The 19,974-nt window shown below is 45.0% G+C and overlaps 1 protein-coding gene across 4 annotated transcripts in view; it reads right to left on the reverse strand.

Annotated features, from left to right (window-relative positions):
• The window catches only part of TCF20 (transcription factor 20), a 128,253-nt gene that overhangs the window by 59,573 nt on the left and 48,706 nt on the right, over positions 1-19,974 (reverse strand). Inside the window, exon 1 of one of the 4 annotated variants that reach the window (XM_056509338.1) lies at positions 5,005-5,180. The exons of the other annotated variants lie outside the window; for them this stretch is intronic. The gene's annotated coding sequence lies outside the window, so the exon portion shown is untranslated. Of the gene's footprint in view, positions 1-5,004; positions 5,181-19,974 lie in introns of those variants that run through there. 4 annotated transcript variants of the gene reach the window in all.

Consider the following 19,974-nt stretch of genomic DNA (forward strand, 5'->3'; position numbering starts at 1 on the left):
AGAATATCTACTCATAGAAAACACTGTTGAATAAATCAAATCTCATGGAAATTTAAGTGTATCTAGGCATCTCACCAAGGGTAACAGCAAACTGTAGATATTGAAGTGAAGGCTGATTAACAACATTTCATTATGGTCATGAAGGTTTATTCCTATTCTGGCAAGTATGACAGCACATATTTTTCTTTCAGCTAATAAGTTTTAGGTATGTTTTTCCCAGTCATTAGTGATGCTATACATGGACACAAGCCATTCAGTCAGCTCTGCTAATACCAAGTCTTTAGTTCAGTTAAAAGCTATTAACAAGACACTTTACAGCACCTAATTTTACAGGGAATGTGATATGAACAATACTTCAAATAAACTGTACTAAAGCTTTCAACATAGTAGCTCCCTATACAATTTCTAGCTAAGTACTGAGCTCTCATCAGAGCTCATCAGAGGGTTCTGTTTAGGATTCGCAATTTACTAGCAATTAGATGACAGAGTTCATACTAGTAAAATACTACAAAACCAAATCATCATGTTCCAGCACAGAATGCGCAATGAATTCCATACACAGTTGTTGGTATGAACACAGGTATGCTGTGTGCTTGTAATGAAAAAGTAGGGGGGAAAAAAGTAATTTTCCTAGCTTTTTCTATTTGTTGCATCACAATTCAGGTAAGAAATAATGGCCTTCCCAGATGGAGAATAGGTCAAATCTTAAGGAGCTCAACTCTCTGACAAAGAACCTGGTAACACTTTTTCCCCCTTCTCCTTTCCTCTTCCAATATCATCACAGGGTACAAACACGGTGGTAAAAGAGAAACACAAAAGGCACTGGAAAAAACATAAGCCTGTTTGCTCACAAGAGGATGCTTGCATTTTTGGCTACCATTGCTTAGCTCCATTCTTGAGGAATCACTGGTTAGAGGCAGGAAGAAAGAGGAGTCTTACTGCAAGATCACAGTTCAACTGCTTGTGCTGTTGTTCATGAAGGTAGTAAGAAGTTTAAGAGAAGGTAAAATGCAATTCTACTTTTTTTTTTTTTTTTTTTTTTTTTTTTTTTTTTTTTTTTTTGTCTTCAAAGGCAAACAGGCAGCAAAGCACAGACTCTAGAACATCCAGAGCAGATCTTATCCTCCAACAGGGCAAAACAGAATCCACTGTTGACTACATGTCAGTTTTGACTTTTGAGTCTTTGGGTCTCGCTTTTCGTTTTTGTCCTTTCCTGTTTCTAAAATTCAAGGAAACCCATGTACGTGCATAATGAAGAACATCACATACTTTTCCAAGTGACCCCAAAGAAATCCATAGGTATCTTAGTGGTAAGCAGCAGTGGAAAGGCTCAGCTGAAGCAATCAAGGAGGGGTATAGCCAGACACCAAGGTGACACATGCACCAACAGTGCTGTACATGGCTGAAGACACCTTTCATTTATCCAGTTCAGTCAAGGCTGAAGTCTAGTCAAGAACTGCCAGGAATGGGATCCAGGTAATAAGAATAATTGAGCCACCTTTTTTTTTTTTCTTTTTGTAAGTAAGAAAAGTTTGATAGGAACAAATTTGAACATCAGAATCCCACTACAGGAACAGCCTCTCCTGCACGATATCAGAGAAGTATATACCTCTGCTTACACTATGTTTGTGCTCTCTATCAGTAACACTAAATGCTTGTCTGCAATAAAGACAGTTCTACGTAGCATATCAACACTATTAGAAGTGGGTTTAAACACTAAGGACTGCCTTTATTTTTGATTTTAGAAGTCCAAAAGCTAAACCAGAAATTAAAATACTATTTTGAAAGAGATTTCACCAAAAGTGGATAATAAAAGACATCTTTTGCTAGCAAACTGCAGTTTTAATTTCTTGAATAGGAGAAGTTGATTGGTCTCAATCTAGTCTCCACCAACAAATCAGTTAGTTGGATCTTCAGAAACTGCCATTAATGATCTTCCCCGCTTCAGAGGCCAACCATGGGATTAAGCAACACAAATTCTCACACAGCCAGTTAAGGTACACTCTGAAGCCTGAGAAGCCAGCACTGCCAAAAGCGTTACTAAATCTTTGTAATTTATAAGAATTCAGGTTCCCAAAACACGAGTGCAATACTTTTCATAAGTACAAAACATAACTGAACAAGGTATAGAAAAATAAACACATGCTTTAATTAAAAAGCTATCCCACCCAAATGGAGATCTGGCATGCCCTGTGTCAAAATGCACAATATGTATAAGTCACTATAAACTCTTAAATACCCTTATCTCAAATTACAGAGAAGTCAAGGAAGCAGCATGGAATTATTCAAGTTTATTACATATTATGCCTTCACTCCAGATAGCAGCATGCCAAGATGGTAGAAGAGCAAAGGGACATGTGCACTGTAACTCTTACTCCAAGAGCGGCGTTATTGCCATTTTGCTGCATCTCACAGGTGGTTTAGTTACACGTGACCTAAAAAGGGAGAAAGGGGTATGCAATGACTCTCTTTTTAACATGGTCCTAAGAGTCCAAAGGGCTGTCTTTGCACACATTTCCACAACAGGAAGTGAGAGAAGGAAAAAACCCAAAATCCTACACATTTCACTTTGTCCTACAAATTTCATATATGTATCAATCATAGATGGAACCATTAAGAATGCTTTTATTTACACTCTGAGTATCCTTTAAAATGTAGCAAACAGGTTAGTAACAGCCTGTTTCTTAAGCTAAAGATTAAGGAAGCTTCTTCTCACAATAAAAAGAGGTCTCCTTTACAACTAATACACAAATAAGTTCTCTTTCATTTAAATAACCTTCACTTCTTATTTACACATTATAGAAACAGATTTACCCCTTTAATAAAAACTCACTTCAGGTTAATTACTTTGTTAGTAACAAAGAAAAGTAACAAGAACAAAATCAAAATTTTTGACCTCCTATCAAAGTCCCTAACAATGAAGCTGCTCCTACAGCTTTCATATAGGGAAGCATGATTAACCTGCCCCAGGCTGCAAAGGTATATGAAAGCATATGTTTTAGCAAAAATCCATGTTTCATCAACTCCACGACCACTGAAAACTGATTTATAAGTCAAAGCCCAAATTGTGTCAAAACACCCACAATTCTACTAGAAAGGATGTTAACAGACTTTAAATAGGCTGAAGAATACCAAGCCAGCAAAAAACTCCAAGAACTTCCCCCAGACATTTAAACCTAACAATACAAAGCCCAAAAGCTATCCCAAAGCTACAAGATTCAAAAGAACACAATAGGAAAGTAGTACTTTTTATATAAAAGTGCTGTCATACTTTCACTCAAATGACACAGTAACTTGCTTGTTGATTTAACCAGAATCCACAATACCAGCAATTTACAGAAATGAGGAATGACTATCCTCCTCTCCTTGTAGCATTAACAAAGTTTAAGAGACAGATGACTAAGCGAATAAATCTTTTTCCTTTTTAATAGCAATTCTCTCTGCAGTATAGTAATGCAGCTGCCCTTTCAAATGCCAATGGAACCTAATATTAAATAATACAGCTTCAAACAACTCCAAGTGAACTAACATGGAATCCTATTTAAAGATGTGGATTTAAAGGGAAAAAAACCAAAGAAACAAAAAAACCCAAAACATTTCAGCCAAATGAAAACTCAAATAACAATACTAAAAATTATTTATTACATACACTTAATCAAATGTATTTCATAGGCTATATAATACCCATCAGTAAGCCTCAAAAAACAAGCTCATTTGACAAAAGAAGTCTAGCAAATGTGTAAAAGAAACCAGCTCTCCTTGAATTGAGCTCAGCCAATGTGCTACAAACCAAATCCAAAAGCTGCTGCATCTCCATCATGCAGTCACTTCATTGTTCTATAAAATCTGAGTAGAGGTGATCCAACTGCTCCATGCACATCTATTGGTCAGGAAGCATGCTAAAAATCATACTCTCCAAAGAATTACCCATGCATGCAGCAACAGATGGCAACAAGCGACACAGACATGAATAGCTTTCAAAATGCTAACCTAAACACAGAAAGCTCTGAAACTCAATCCCCTCGCAGGTGTACCTCTTATTTTTCTTTTGTTTTCACAGGAAGACTTACAAAAAAAAAAAAAAAAAAAAAAAAAAAAGAAGGAATAGTACAGAAAACAACGCTGCAATTTAATCAAGCTGCCTGCCCTTTTAATGAAGGAAAAGACAGCATACACAAGAAAAAAAGGATTCTGGTGGAGCCAAATCTACTCAGAGAGACAGCAGTCACTTGTTGATTCACACACAAACATGCTCTTATTTTCAGGTTAATAACAGAGCCCCAGTACCATCAGGCAGCTCTGATACATAGGTAAGAACACTTACGTTACATAACTTTCCCTTATTCCTTCCCTCAAGGCAGGAAAAATAACTTCCAACTGCAGCCCTAAACACAACTTCCAGCAAGGTAAGCACCATTAAGAAAAGACAAACTGATCCTCACAGCAGCCCGAACACATTATATCCTGATTATCTCTGCAGATAAGCAACGGCTACGTTGAGCCTCCAAAAAGCAGAGAGGCACCACAAACCCCAAGCATTCCCAACACAGCCTGTCCACCTACTACAATTCCAGCACTGTGCATCCATCTTCTCCAACAGTTTTAATCGTTTATCTCTTCAACGAAAACACCAATCCCCACAAAAACTTCGCAGTTCTTGCAAAAAAAAAAACATTCTTCCGGGACAGAAAAACAGGTGGGCACCCCACCAGGCAGCACGAGGGCGTCTTCGAACACACATAAACAAACCTTTTTTTTTCTTTAAAGAAAAAAAACAAAAAGAGAGGAAAAAGAAAAGTGGGGAGGGCGAAGGTTGAACTTCCCAGAAGCCCTTTCACAAACCCCCCTGGTACGCAGCGCTCGCCCCCCACCTCACGGATGAGATCCTCACATCCCCTCCCACACGCGCAGGCGACCTCGGCTTCCCCCGCCAGGAGCTCCCACTCCCTCCCCAGGCCTCCCACACACACCGACACATCCCGGGCCAGCGCGGCAGCCCCTTACCTGAGACCTCCCCCGCCGCCGTGCCCGGCACCCTCCGCCGCGGCGGGCGGGGCGGGCGGGGCGGGGGCGGCTCAGCAGCGGGGGCGGCGGGGCCGGGGGGCGGGCGGGAGCGCGGGGGCGTCCGGCTCCATCCTCCTCCCCTCACTCACACCTCACACACACACACACACAGGAAATAACACGGGGTCACCTGACCCCCGGCAGCCAATGGCGGCGGCCGGTGGCGGAGCCAGCGCGCGCGCCAGCGGGAACGGCGGCGCGAGGCGGCGGGTCCCGGCCGGGCGAGGGAGGGAGGGGGAGCGGCGCGTGCGCGCGCGCCCCCGCGTGCGGGGACGTGCCTCCGCGAGCGCGTAAGGGAACCCCTCCCACCACCGCGCGCCCGCTTAAAGGAGCCGCGCGCCACCCCCCCCCCCCCCACCCCCCCCCCCCAGTCCCGCGCGCCCGGAGCACGTGGGCGAGGCGCGCCCGGTGCGCGTGCTGCACCAGCCCGCCCTGCGGAGGGCACCGGGACCCCCGGCGGGGCTGCGGGCCCCGCTCCGGGCAGGCACCGGGGCAGCGCACATCTCCTCTCCCCGCCAGTCAATACCGCCACCCTCACCACCCCCCCCACAAGGCATTTTAACAACCGGCTTTGCTCCGTTTGCACACTTGTCTCCGCCCGGACAGCGACGGCCGGGCCCTGGCGGGGCCGGTGCACGCCTCCGCCGGCTCGCAGCCCCGGAGCACACTCGAGGCGGCAGTCGGGCCGTGCGCCGGGGCTGGGCGGGCCCCGAATCGGAGGTGCCTCAGCGGAGGCGCGGGGATCTGAGGAAACAACATGGAGGCGGCGGTGCCCGCGCTCTCCTGCCCCGCACCGCCTGCCCGGGGCCCCTCGGGCCGTCACAAGTGGCACTGCCGGCCCTCCGAGCCCCCGCCGGCCTTGCATTTGGGAGTCCCGTGTGTCTACTGCACTTCTGTGCTTTAGAGACAATTCAGCTTTTTTCAGATTAGTCCCTAGTTTTTGGGATTGAGAGCGAGAGGGCAACTTTACTGAGCAGATATGACACTTTCAATAACTGCCCTGTTTCCTGAGCTTTGTTTCCCAGATCCTCAGCAAGCCGTATTCCAAGAGAAGGCCTCTTGCTCGGAGCTCATCCCAAAGGCAATGAACTGCTGTGAAGGACTGTGGTGTAAGCACGGCCACTTGACAATTTCCCTGATGGCTCCTCCACAGGTGACTTGCCTTTTATGAAAAATAAATACAAACCACCACATCTCATACCGTGCATTATCTGTCAAAAATAATTTGGAGGCTGGCTGAAATTCCATCCAGATAAGCCTAGAATGAAGCCCAGTAGTCTGGGGAAAACAACCAGAACAGACAATTACATGTGCTTCTTGCATTTGTCTTTCAAGTTAACAATTTGTGGGTGTTAGGGACTTCCCAGCTGCTGGTCAGGCAATTGTGCACCTGGAGCATCTAGGAAAGACTTGCCTGCTCCTCTGCTCGCTCGTTTTGGGACTCAAGAGGCACTGGCTCCTTTCTGAGACCAATCTACTGCTGTGATCTATGCCTTATCTCCTTGGATGAGAATACTGCGATGTGCTCCGCATCAGTTCCCTGGAAATTGCAGCTGGAGCACACCGGCGCTGCCTTACTGCCTGCTCTCGTAGTACTGCACACCCTGCTCTCCTCAGCACTGGCTGCCCGTTCACAAGTGGTGTTTCAGGCACACTGCTTCGCTCACAGGAGGTGGAGGTCATCGCTTCCTTCGCTGGAGAAGTGGCTCCGACAGCACATTCACCATGACAAACTGCAAGGTTGCTCTCATCAGAAACAGCCTTAATCTTGTTGACTGCCACGGTATGCTAAAAACTTGGTTAGAGCAGCATTGCCCCTGGGGATCCAGGACTATGATAAAAACTGTAACGGGGTGGGGGAACTCGATAAGATTTTTATAATTTGGTTTTCCAAATCTGTTTTCTGATTTTGAAGTGAAGCGTCAATTGAGGTCAATAATTTATGTAGATCTGTAAGGTAAGAGTGTTTAGAGCACTCTAACTTGAGCTAAACTAAAACTTACCTTAAGGTAAAGCCCTTTCGTATATATAAATACATGAGAGCACAGCTTATCTAGATAAGCTTGTTACATCAAGGTATTTTTTACCTAATGTTTAAAACAAAGTTGCAGCATAAATTGCAAAAGCTTTGTTAAAATGCTCAAAAAGGCATACAAAAATACAAGAACAGCAACCATTACCAAGTCAAATATTTCTCAAAGGACCAAAAGTAAGTGAATTCACACAGTGAAATATCTGGATCTCTAGTCTGCTGCAGAGTGGCACTTCCCATCTCCATTATGACTGCTTTATAGGCGTTACAAGGGAAATACAACAATAAAGTATTTAAAAGCTTGAAAACTATATGGCTGATTTTGAAGGATGAACTGAAGTTTTAAAAGAGCTCATGGTATAAACACAGCCAATTGTCACACAATCTTCAGCTGCTGCATTACAGTAGGCATCACTGGCAATACACAGGGTCAATATAAGTGCAGAATGTAAACAAAGTTATCAAAACTATATTAGTTAAATATCACGCAAGTAGAGACGCCATATCCTTTGCAGCTTTCCAAGTGATATATCAGGCTTCAACTTACAACCCCACTGAGCTTAATGGATAATTTAATTCTCTCTGAAACTAATTTTTGGCTGTCTGCAGACTCCAGATGAAAAACCACTGTCATTAGTACACCTTGTTCACATTGCCAAGTTTTCCTGTGTCACATTTCATTTTCTTTCCAGAAGAAAGAAATTCAACCTTCTGACTTGGCCATTCAGTGGCATCTGTCTACTTGACCACCATGGGTTACAAAAAAAAAAAAATTGTTATAAATAAAACATTAATAGGACTAATGAAGAAAGTAGCTCCATCATGCTACTAGGGCTACATTCCTACACAAATGATCAGGGTGGGAATCTAACACCAATGCAAGATTTTCTGCTTCAATGTAAGTTCCTCAGTTGCACCTATATGCTCTCACCCTTCAGTTCTGAAAGGAAGAAAAAACCCCAGAGATTTAAGGCCAAAAATAGCTACAAAAAACCCCCAAAAAACCAAAAAAACAAAAACACGAAAACCTTAAAGGATCAATTTTCCAACCAACACAACACACTAAACAGGTTTGAATGTAAATTTCCAGCAAATACATTCCATCATCCAAGAGTAAGTGCTATAAATTCAGCATATGTGCTACACCACAGTCACAAGAAAGATTGAAATCTCTGCTTTTAGTGCAAGAAAATCAGCTTGGTCATAATTGTACAGAGCCACTATGGTACTAGCACAACAGAAACTTTCCAAATCTTACCCATTTCCTCCCTGAAATCCTCCCTGCCATCTCCTAATCAAAATGCTTTTGAGGATAGAGGCAGAAATAAGGCAGGAAAATGGTCTCAAGACTTGGCACCCTCCTCTATGATGGATGGGAGATTCTGAGCAAAATAAAGTCCCTTGAGTAGCCCTTCAGGTTAGTGCCACTGCTCCCACAAGTGCTGCTGTCATAACACACATATAAGCAATGCTGCATCTTACTGCACATGAACTCTGCAATGGCTAAAGCAAACGTTTTCCCTGTTCTGCCTTAATGTAAGGCTTACCTTGCACTTATCTTTCCCCTCCCTCACAGATCCCAGCGAAAAATTGTCCTTCTGACCCCAAGAGGACTGACAAATGGAGATGGAGAGTCTCCTTCTGTCTTGGAGGTCACCACTTCTGATCTAGCTGTAATTCAGTAATTACTCAGTACGTGTGGCTCTCCAGAAGCATACATTAGCAGCTTGGAGGGGGAACAGAAGGATGACACCATTCCTGACCTCTTCCACCTCTCATCTTCACACACCCCCTGAGCTCCCTCTGCCTGGAAGGGGGGAGGACAGTAAGTGACACAGGATGAGGGATCAAGAACAAGTTTGCAGGTAACATATGCTGGAAAGGCTCCAAACACCTCAGTGTTTGTTAGAGGAAGCATGATTTCTGAATGCAGCTGATGGGGTCCTTTGAGAGATTCTTTCTTCTTTTCGAAAGGTTTTACTGCTGATGCAACACTAGGAAGGTGAAGCCTCCACAGTCAGGCACACGGATTTCTCACAGACATGGCACTCATCCTCTCAAATTTACCTTACCTAATTTACCCTTATCCTAATCTTTTCCTGTTACACAATTTCATGTCACACACAAGCTCACCACTGTACTTTTACAGCTTTCATCTAGAGGCTCTTAGATGCTATGGGAATGGACATTAGTGACTACCTTGAAGATAGATAATACAAAACATGACAGCAAGATTGGGTACCTACAGGTCATACAACCGGGGACTGAAACTTATATTCACGATGGGACAGCTACATCTTTAAGAGAGCATAAAGCAAGGGCAGCTCACCTGTTTCTCTTTCTCCAAGAAAGACATCAGCATGGCTATATTCATTAACATTTCCTGTCTCTCTTCCTACTCAGCCCCAGGACTTCCCAAACCTTCCTCCTATTTCTTTTACACTTAACTGCAGATAAAAAGTGTTACATCTGACCCTACGCAAGGGAGAAGCAGTATCAGATATCTCCTAAGGAACTGCAGCAAAGACAGGGAAGGCTCTCCTCTCATTCACTGATATTTAACTTTTCACCTTAAGACTACCAAAGGATCTGCGCTTGCTGGAAAATATTTTGGACAAGCACAGATTTTCAGCATACTGATGGTCATGTCTTGGGTGCATTACTTGAAAGCTTCCCTCCAGACACTGGGAGTGTCTCCATAAGCCATAGCATTAAGTCCTACAGCCCCTTCCTCCAACAGAACAGGATTGAAAGACTTTGGAGCACCTCAAAGGAAGGAAAATGATAAAGCAGCTGAAGGTAGGTAGCGTGAATCATAGCAGGAGAACAAATTAAAACACTGCAACGCTTCTGCCTTTTCATCTTCCCGTTACAAAGAGCTGATTCATGAAAATAAGATCTTTGTACCTAAGACCTCCTCTGCTTCTTCTGCTTCTTCCTTTTGCTTCCTGCCAAAAAGCTGCTTCTGACAGAACAGAATTAGTTGCTGTGAAAGTGATTGTGATGCTGCAGACAAAAGAATCTGAGTCCAGCAGAAAAAGCGAGAACAACAGAAGCTGAACTTTTGAGGAAAAGCCAATCACATTCCATGCAGATGCCCAGAGTAATAAAGGTGGAAATGAAAACAGAAAGCCATACAAATATGACTCTCCAGCAAGACTGTCTCCAACAAGGCAGAAAAGACCATCAATAAATCTTCATTATCTGAATTGCTAAGCATAACTAAATAAAAGTAGAAATTCAAATATTAGAACTTGTCTTTTTAAATGATCTTACATAAAACCAACTCTGCCTTGCCCGAACATGTTTTACAGAAAGGGATTTTTTTTCTCTCTTACTTCAGCTAGCCCTTTACAGAGGTTTCATTTGCTGGGGTGGCTTTTTCTGCCTACGGGGAAGTGGGAATTTCTGGGCTTAACAAGCTCAAATCCCCATAACATATAGTTCCAAATTTTAGCGGCAACTAAGATTTTGATGCTTACTTTGCTCCCTGTTGGCTTCCTCCCTGATGTATGCAATAGCAGTTGAATCTCAGCTGTGCCAACAGGAGAAGGAAAAAAGGTCCCTGAAGGAACAGCATTAGTTCTTCCAGTCACCTTGCTGCTACCCCGCTCCAGAATTGCAGGCACATCAAACAGCACATAGGAGGAGCTTGCAGCAGCAGGAGGCCAATGCAGAAAACATCAGACTGGACCAAAACCAAGAGAGTCTTCTATATTCTTCTGGTAAGAAGTCTGTAGTTATATTAGGTAGTAGAAACCTAAGGGTCCACTAAAGATAGACACTGCATGAAATCTCATTAACTTCGTGTCATAGAAATCAGCTTCTGCTTTTTTTTTGTTACATATAGTGATGTTCTCTGGTCCTGATTCAGCTGAGAGATTGGTTGATTGAAAATATTTTTAAAGTTCCACCACAGTTTGCTTATATATCTATCTCCTCTTGCTAACAAAACATGAGAGGAAAAAAACTATTTCAAACACAACCACTTTAATTACTTTGTATCTCGAGACTCATTAAAGTTTATTCAATGCTCAAACACTCTAATTCTACATCTCAAAACATATTAATGCCTTATTTTAGTGCCCTGCACTACTTTAAAGTTTTGCTCAAATCTAAATCAGGATAGGGCACATGAGAACATACAGAACTTACAACTTTAAATGCAACATACTTCACTATTTATGAACACTACTGACACATTTGGGGATGGGGAAAAGTAGTGTCTTTTCATTCACAAGTGATGAAAATGCTTTAAAAGCTATTAGGTAAAAGACACAACTGTCCTCAGTGAAGAAAATCAGTCTTTAATTTTTAAAAGCTGGACAAATCTATCTTTAGAGAGTCCAAGCCATGTAGTAAAATCTTAAGTAACTTGGCTTTGTTTCAGGATTTAAGTTGTTCTTACAGTTACCTACTTAAGTTCAGGTTCAAACTAAGAAAACCTCTGCTTACATATCATGGCTTTCATGATTCCTCTTGAAATGATTATCTTCTGCAGATGGGAATCCTGCGGGCACTCACATTTGTCCTGAGAGATGATTAGGACTGAAGGTCTCCCATTTAACTTCTGTAAATGTGCTGTGAGTAATTAGATCTAAACAAAATACTGTCAGTTCCATTAGGGCTCTGAAAATAAGGTCAGCACTTCTTAGGACAGCGGAAGCAAGAAGAGATACCTCAGCAAGCACAGCTCAGTAAGTCTCCACTGGTTTTAGCAAGTTTAGGAAATAGCCCAAATTTCCAGATAAGAAAACAGGCTATCCCAGCACTGGCACTTTCAATGAGAAACAGCAGCATTGGGCAGCAGGGGTTCTGCAGTACTCAAGGGCATCCCCTACCAACCCTGGCTGAACACAGGTTTCATCATGAGACACTGGTTACATTGGTGGAGAGAAAGCATTTCACCAGGGTGAAATTTCACATTCCTGGGGTACCTGCCCCCAGCTCAAGGATCTCTTCATCAGGGCCAAGCCTTTTCATAGCAGGGAGCATAGTGTGAGAGAGGAAATGACTACTCCAAAAGTAACAACTCTTACAGTGTGATTCATTCCACAGGCTAAAGATCAAGGTGTCAGCTTACTCCTGATATTGGTGAAAAAGGGTAGTCACCCTATTTATAATCAGCTAGCATTATCTCCTCTGGAGAAACAGTAAGTCAGCAGCTAGCCTCAGGTGATAAGTAGGGGGTTTCCCTAACAGACCTTTTCACTGGGACACAAGTTTAAAAAAAAAAAAAAAAAAAGAAAAAGAAAGTAGAAAAGGAAAGGTGAAAAGCAGCTGTCATTGCAAGAAAGGGAATATCTTAACAGAAAGGGGAGGGGGGGAATCAGTGTGGGAACTAATTAACGCTTTCAGCTCTTTCCCCTTCACCACTGCCTGGAAATTCTTTTCTGATACACACATTGCCTGCCTAGGGCTTTTTGAGAGACCCTTGCACATCCTCACTGATTACTTCCCCTACTCAGGGAGACAGACTGTCCTTTACCCTAAATGCTTTTATCCTCTTGATGAGGTCTCTTACCCAGCTGGATCCTGCTTCCTTCTCCCACTGCAATCTCTGAGCCTGAGAGAAGACACCTGGGGACCTTCCACTTTGCTTAGGAAAGAGATTTAATCCTTTCATATCCTAGCACGGGGCTGAAGTGATGCACATCTCTTCCCCGACCTGAACACCTATGGTTACAGTCCTGGGCGACGGATGTCCCCAGCTGAAGAGAAATCAAAGGAAAGGGTTTTCTCCACTGTCTTCTGGTCTTTTAAAAGCAGGTGTAGATAAAGAACTGAGGAAAGCCCCGTAGGGGACACTCCTGCCATAGCCAGACAAAATAATGAGGCTTAAAATCTCTTCTGTATCTAATCTTAGCTGACTCACATCCCCAATGTCCTCTGCCCTCAGTTTTGCAGGGTGCATTTCACTCATCGCCCCTCACCTCTCAGACTCACACGCAGCGTCCGGTCCCACTTGGTCACCCCCACTCCTGATCTCCCTAAGGCCAGAGGTCGAGGGGAAGAGGCCTCAATGGTTCCTTTGACTTAATCCTCCAAGTGGCCTGTGGGGTGATTCTAGGTTTCATTTCCCAGGCAAGCTAGGTAGTGACTCAGACAAGCCAACAGACAGTAACTCTGCACAGACAACGATTTTTATCTTCGAAGTTCTTTACAAACTTACAAATCCTTACTTCCTATCTGAGAGAAAAAAAGGAGGAAAAAAAATCCCTAAACATCACCATTGTGGTGGAACAGAGATGCAAAAATGCCTGAAAGTTCTTTCATGTTGGAGCAGAGGCAGAGGAGTCCTGTGGTGCAGCAGCGCTTTGGGTTTGAGGTTTATTTGTGGCGTTTTTGGCTTTTACACCCAAGACCTGGATTCAAATCCTGTTTCACATCACTCCAGTAGGACAGAGGCTTTTAAGCTGTGGCCAACAGGTCCCTTCCCCAAGGGCCATGGAGCCGAGTCTCTGAGAGGCAGGTGGCAGTACATGGGTGTCTTCCAAGAATCCACTTGCCTGTTCAGACTGCAAAAGCGCTGCACAATTAATTATACATCTGTGCTACAAAAGATCAGCTCTATAACTGCAGGGGGTGCTATTCATCAGCCTTGAAACATATTGGCAGAGGACAGCCAGGGTCCAGTAGTTGAAATAAAGAAATAAATAACTACAAAAGCAGGAGGTGCTCTGGGTCTTTAGGAGTGAAGTGCAGCAGCAGGACCCAAGTGACCCGGGAGTGGAGAGAAGCCCGGCCCTGCAGGCAGTAGGGACGTGGTGCTTTTCACAGGAGCTTCGGGAATGAGAGCAGCAGAGACGCCACCGGTCATCGGGGTGATCGGGGTGAGATGAGTAGGCAGAGCCGTGGCAGCAAGGAGCCTGCCTGACACCTGCCCTTTTCGCTTCTCAGCCCTCCCCTTTCATGGAGGCAACAAAACATCACATTCCCAGCAGTGAGAATCCAGTCCAAAGTGGCTTCACCAAAGGGCAAATTCAGAAGGACCCCCTTTCACATGTCCCCTCCTTTTGAAGCCCTCCTTTCCCGGAGCAGGCATTTAGCAAGTACAAATACACCACAACATTAGGCATCCTTCCACTGTCACTCTCCACTATCCTTCCTCCTCCAGACACGCACACTAACACAAAATGACGGCTTCCTCAACAGACTGAATGAGCAAAGCCCTCGCGCTGATCCTTAATTGTCTGTGCTTTACTCTCTTGCTCCAGTCATATTATATCACAAAACTCAAAGCAGCCCACCCACTGCCCCCATCTTTGTCCAAAATCTCAAGTGAACAGAAAATCTGACACAGGCAAAAAAAAAATTACCAAAGAAGGGAGGGGCAAGCTAACCCCCACTCCCCCCCCCACGCCGTTTTCCTCCTCCCTCTTTTTTTAATTTTTATTTTTTAAAAATATTTTTTAGGTTGCTGTTTGCTGGTGCACCCACATTGCTATTGTGCAGCTGTCAGTTAAAAAAACAACAACAATAACCAACCCCCCCCAAAAATGAAGATATTAAAGAAGAAATCATATCTCACAACCCTTGAGAATGTGACCCTGAGGCCTTGCCCTTCTCCCTCCTGATGCACCCACATATCACGGGGGAATGGCAGGCCCCCTCCCCATCCACCCCCGTGCTACTCTGAAAAAAAAAAAAACAAAAACACATCCAAAACCAAAACAAAATAAATTAAAAATTTTAAAAAAAATGAAATCACCAACGAGAGATACAGGGGGAAGAAAAAGGGGGGGGCGGACCCCCCCCTCCCGCATATGCACAAACCCCATAACCCATTTATGTCGGTCTCGCAGGAGCCAGACTGCAGCGCGCAGCCAGCAGCTGGGGCCTTTGCGAAGGGAGCGGGCTGGCGGCTCGCCGTGCCCAGCCCGGCTGGGGCCGCCCCGCCGCCCCGGCCCCCCGCCCGCAGCCCCCTCCCGCCGGGCGGCCGGGCGGGCTCGGCGGGGGCGGGCGACACGCGCGGGGCGCCGCAGACACACGGCCGCCACCGCCGCCAACGCCGCCGCGCGTGGTCGGCGAGAGCTGGCCTCTGCAGGGCAATTTCCCACTCTCAACTTTCAGGGAGAGGGAGAGAGAGATAAAGCCCATTTACTGTACCTTTCTGGCATCTTTCTCAGCTTTCCCTGCTGCTTCTCCCCACCCCCTTCCGATTTATCTCAGCTACTGGTTTTATAAACCGAGAGGGTGGAGGGGGGGAGGGAAGAGGAGAGGAGGGGGCTTTTTTTCTCTTCTCTCAGCCTCGTCTGCACCTTCTGCTTGAGCCCGCCGGTGAAGTCACAAGACCGAGTCTCTGACATCACACAGAGCCCACAAACGCCGGATTGTGACTTCACTGCAGGGTAGAACAGGGAGGAATAGGAGAGGGGAGGGGAAAAGGCTCTTATTCAAACACATATCTGCAGTAGTAACAAAGGGAACTCAGGAAATGGCTGGCCAAGAAAATGGCTTTTTTTTTTTTTTTTTTTTTTAAATATAAATCATACTCCCTTTTTTGTTGTGGGGTTTTTTTCGGTGGTTTTTCTTCACAAATAAACTTTGTGACTCCAGTGGAAATACCTTTTAAAAGTGGCCTGGGCAGGAGAGACAGCAAGCGCCAGTCCAGGCGCCATCCTCCAGCGCAGCACAGGCACCAGCAGCCCTTCTGGGACAGAACCACCTGCCCTGGCCCCTTTGCACCTGCCGGGACTGCAGCAGGATGAGGTGCTGGGGTGAAGATCAAGGGCTGGCAGTGGCCACAGGACAGGCTGGGAGGGGGGCATGGCAGAGGGGATTGCAGGGTAAGGATGGAAACAGGCAAATGCTGTGGGTTGTGCCTGACACACACAGGGAAGGCAGCACTGAGAGCCACAGAGCCACACAGAGGGAAGAGAACCCCGTGCCCAAGGTCTGGGAGCTGTGGGCCGGGCAGAGGTGAGACTCAGCAGTGGCCACTTGGGGCTTTTTCCCCCCAGATGAGGATCTGAAACCACTACCAAACTACAATCCGAGTGAAAGTGGTCAGACTGAAGGTAACAGAGTTGTATGTAAGGCCTAAGCAAGGCAATAGGAAAAAGAGTGGAGTTTTCAATTCCCTAGAGTGTTTTTAGGTTTTAGGTGCCCTGGGGAGGGGAAGACAGACTGAGGTAGATGAAAGAAAGGCCAGGAGACTTTGATGTACTCCCAATACAAGGCAATGCTCGGATGTTGCTCTGGGAGCAAAAGCTGATGATATAAGACTTCTGTAGTAATTTCTGAAATGAAGCCTAGAAGAAAAAAAAGGCTTATTAAGTAGCAATTGGCTTAATGTGACCTGGAAAGTTGTAAGATTTGGGGCTTTTTTTTTTTTTTTTTTTTGTTTATTCAGCTGGTATACTTTTTTTAACATCAATTTCTTAAAATTCAATACCACCTCAAACATGTCAGTAAATAAGCCCCCCCACCCCCCCCCAAAAAAATCTGTTATTTGTGTTTAAAATGGATTTTTTTTTTCACTTTTTGAAGCAAGGCAGGTCAAACACTTACACTGTGGCAATCATACCTGAAGGCCAGGAATTCAGAGGAATAAGTCAAGGGCACAGCCAAGTGAAATTAAAAATAATAAAAAAAAATTAAACTGTGCTAATTGCAGATGTTATATTTATGAAGTTATTGGAACTGCAGAGCCAAAAGGAAAGCAGCTTGTGATGCTCACAGTATGTCCACTCCTCTCTCCAGCCTCCATCCCTGCCCTCATCAAGACCTACAAAGCAATTCTCATCACCACTTCGACCTGGGAGGGAGGAGAAAACAGCACTACCATCATAACCTGCCAGTGAGGCAGGAGGGAAATCTGTATGTGGAGCAAGTGAGAAGCGAGGAGGAAGCAATCCAGATCCCTGCCATGAACCAGCTGGCAAGTACATTCCCAACTCGCTGCTGCTGAACGGTGGGAGCACCCCACGAGTGCCTGAGGTGCCCCAGAGGGCTGGCACCAGCACTGGAAACCCAAGACACTCGTCAGAAATTTTTGTACCCCAGCAGCTCTGTGTGCTTTCAGCATAAAATCCAGGCATCCAGAGAATGGTCTTCCAGGCTGGAGCTGCTCCATGGCCAAAGCCTCTGTTCCCACATCGACTCTGAAGCCCAGTGCCTTGGGGCATCATCCCAGGCCTGGCAGAGCCACAGCATTAGGGAAGATTTCCCCTGTTGTTTTACAGTGTCTCCATGCCAGTACAGCAATAAACCAGGCTGCAATGGATGGAATAAACTCTCCTGCCTCTGCTGGTGTGAGGGAGGGAAAAAGGTATGAATTGCAAGCAGGGAGGTCCCCGTCCAATCTCATATCCTTCAGCAAGTCTTGCTCCTTGTTTGGCCACAACTTTACTACCATTTTTATATCGACTCCTTTCATTTTATTATCTATTTTTTTTCCACCCTGCTGCCTGCATGAGAGGAAATCTCCATGTTTATCCCATTCCTTCTCTCTCGGGGAATCTCTCTCAACCTGCCCGTGGCAAGGAGGCAACATGGCTGCCAGCATGCAAGGTGAGGAGGTGAATGGGGGAGAAAGGGAGGCACAGGCATTTGCTGGGAAGAGGGAAAAAGAAGGGGGAAAGAGCAAGGAATCTAACACATACACACACTGACTAGCATGGGCTTGCTCCAGCTTGGCCCACGATGCAATTACCTGACTTGGAGGCTGGCCAAGCCTCCCAGGTTAAGTCCCTCTGCACTTGTGCAAAATGCTGTCAGAGCTGCTGGGACTGTGAATACTCAGGGCTCCAGCAGCATGCCTCATCCAAAAAGAAAAAAGGGGGGAAAAAAAAAAGAACAGAGACAGGGAAGGGACTGAATGGGCTTGTTTTCACACAACTGCAATTGTTTTGTTGATGCGGAAAGGTAATTAAAAAAAGTTCTGATTTCAAACGTGCCACAGAATTCCCAGAGCCCGGAGGCTGCTGCTTAGAGGCAGATTAATCACACTGAATTCTCCATCTAGATATTGCATGCACTCCAAACTCCCACCGCTAATAGCTCTAATATTCTCCTCAGCGTGTGCATGCTGCTGGTGTTATGTTCCAGGAATATTAATTCCCCAACTCGAGCTCCTTTTGCTTGCGCATGTACCCTAAAGGCTTGCTGCCGGGCACCGGGAGATTATGGAAAAGAGAAAACAGGGCTAGAGGAGAACCAGGGTGCAAAGGTACTGGCTGCAACTCCTCAAGGAAAGTCATTAATGTTCTTTGGATAAGAAAGCCGTCCAAATAAAATCTACCTGAAGGCCAAGTTCTTTAAACAAAGACAGCCAACTACACACGCACAAGATGGTTGAAATTAAAATGAGCTCCCAGTGCTGGCTTTGTGTTACCCGTTCCCACTACCCTGAGACTTGCTCAAAATCTCAGTCCTGTTAACTGTGAGCTCTGAACTAGCGGTTTCATTTGTGTCTTCTGCTGGTGTCATCCCCCAGCCCCCCTTACCCCCAAGAAAGACTTCATGCATCTAAAACTCTTCCTGCCACACACCAGTAACAGTGAAAACATAGCAGGTTACTGTAATGCAAGCATCTGAAGAGCAGGTAGCACTTTACACAGCAAGTCCCTTCTACCTCTAGCAAAACTGACAGGCCAGGGGGTTCATGGTCCAGCTCAAAGCATCCCCAAGATCCTCATTCCATACAGAAAACAAGAAAGAGGAAGGTGAAGGCTGGAGAGAAACCATATAATTTTTCTTTGCATTCAACTAAATGCCATTCCTGATAAGCAAGTCAGAGTGTGTGTGATCTATATACATGGCCAAAAGGCCAGCTGCTAAGCTTTAAAACCAATGCATGCTTGAAAAGTACATTTAAGATGCTTGTGATGTAATTTTCAAAGCTGCTAAATGCCCAATGCTTCCAGTGCTGTTCAGCGAAGACTGCAGGTACTCACCAGATTAAAACACGGTTCCCTAAAACTGGCCATACCTGGACTCTGGAAATTACCACATAGAAGAGACCTCAAAAATGGATGGTGCTGGTCATGCTTCTATTTAGTAGGATTACTTGCTTGACAAGAAGCTGTCATGGGCACGATTTTCTTTGTCAAGCAGTCAAAATATGTATCTTCATGTAATGGAAATCAGTATACTTATGTCAGCACTGGAAAATCAAAAGGGGTTTGCCCCTTTTGTTGCAGATGTCTCTGATAAGTGAACCAGTACAATACCTGAATCATAGGTTAAACTGGATGTTTAGAGCAGCCCATCAGCTGTTTTCACAGCTGAAAACACCTTAACTAGTCTCTGGACTAAAATCTTTAACACCACAGGTGTGCAGCCATAGATGGTGGCCCTCTTCATGGCAGGTCAAAATAAAAGGCATATTTTTATGGCATATTTTACAGGGGGGCTGTTGTTGCTGGCAGAGAAAAGGATAGGAACATTTTTGAAGCTTCTTCTCCTTGCTATCATGCAAGTCTACAATCATATGTGCACCTTGAACCCTCAGCCAATTCCTTAAACTTGGCTTCTGCTGCAGGGAGAGAAAGGACAGGACTCCAAATGAGGCACTGCCTGTGTAAGGCCCTTGGGGCTCAGCTCTGCTGTAGTAAGCAGAGAGAGGCATGGGCTTCCTCCACTGTGATAAACCAAGGCACTAGCATCACTCTGTGTAGCTTAGGTGCAAATCTGTGATCCTTTTTCTCTCTTTGTGCACAAAGAATGAAGCTGATAGCAAAGCTGACATCTAAATCCCCAATATTGCACATCTGAGATAACCCCAGTTGGTTTTGTTTTTCAAACTCAAATCTACGAGAAGGGAGAAAGGCAGAAGGATTTCAACCCTTGTCAAACCCTGCCACCAGCCCCCTGAGTTACAGATCTGTGAACTCTTACATGGGATGAGGGCTCTTTGCTTTTATCTCCCTGAG

Source organism: Oenanthe melanoleuca, chromosome 1A, assembly GCF_029582105.1.
Source record: "Oenanthe melanoleuca isolate GR-GAL-2019-014 chromosome 1A, OMel1.0, whole genome shotgun sequence".
Lineage (NCBI taxonomy): Eukaryota > Metazoa > Chordata > Aves > Passeriformes > Muscicapidae > Oenanthe > Oenanthe melanoleuca.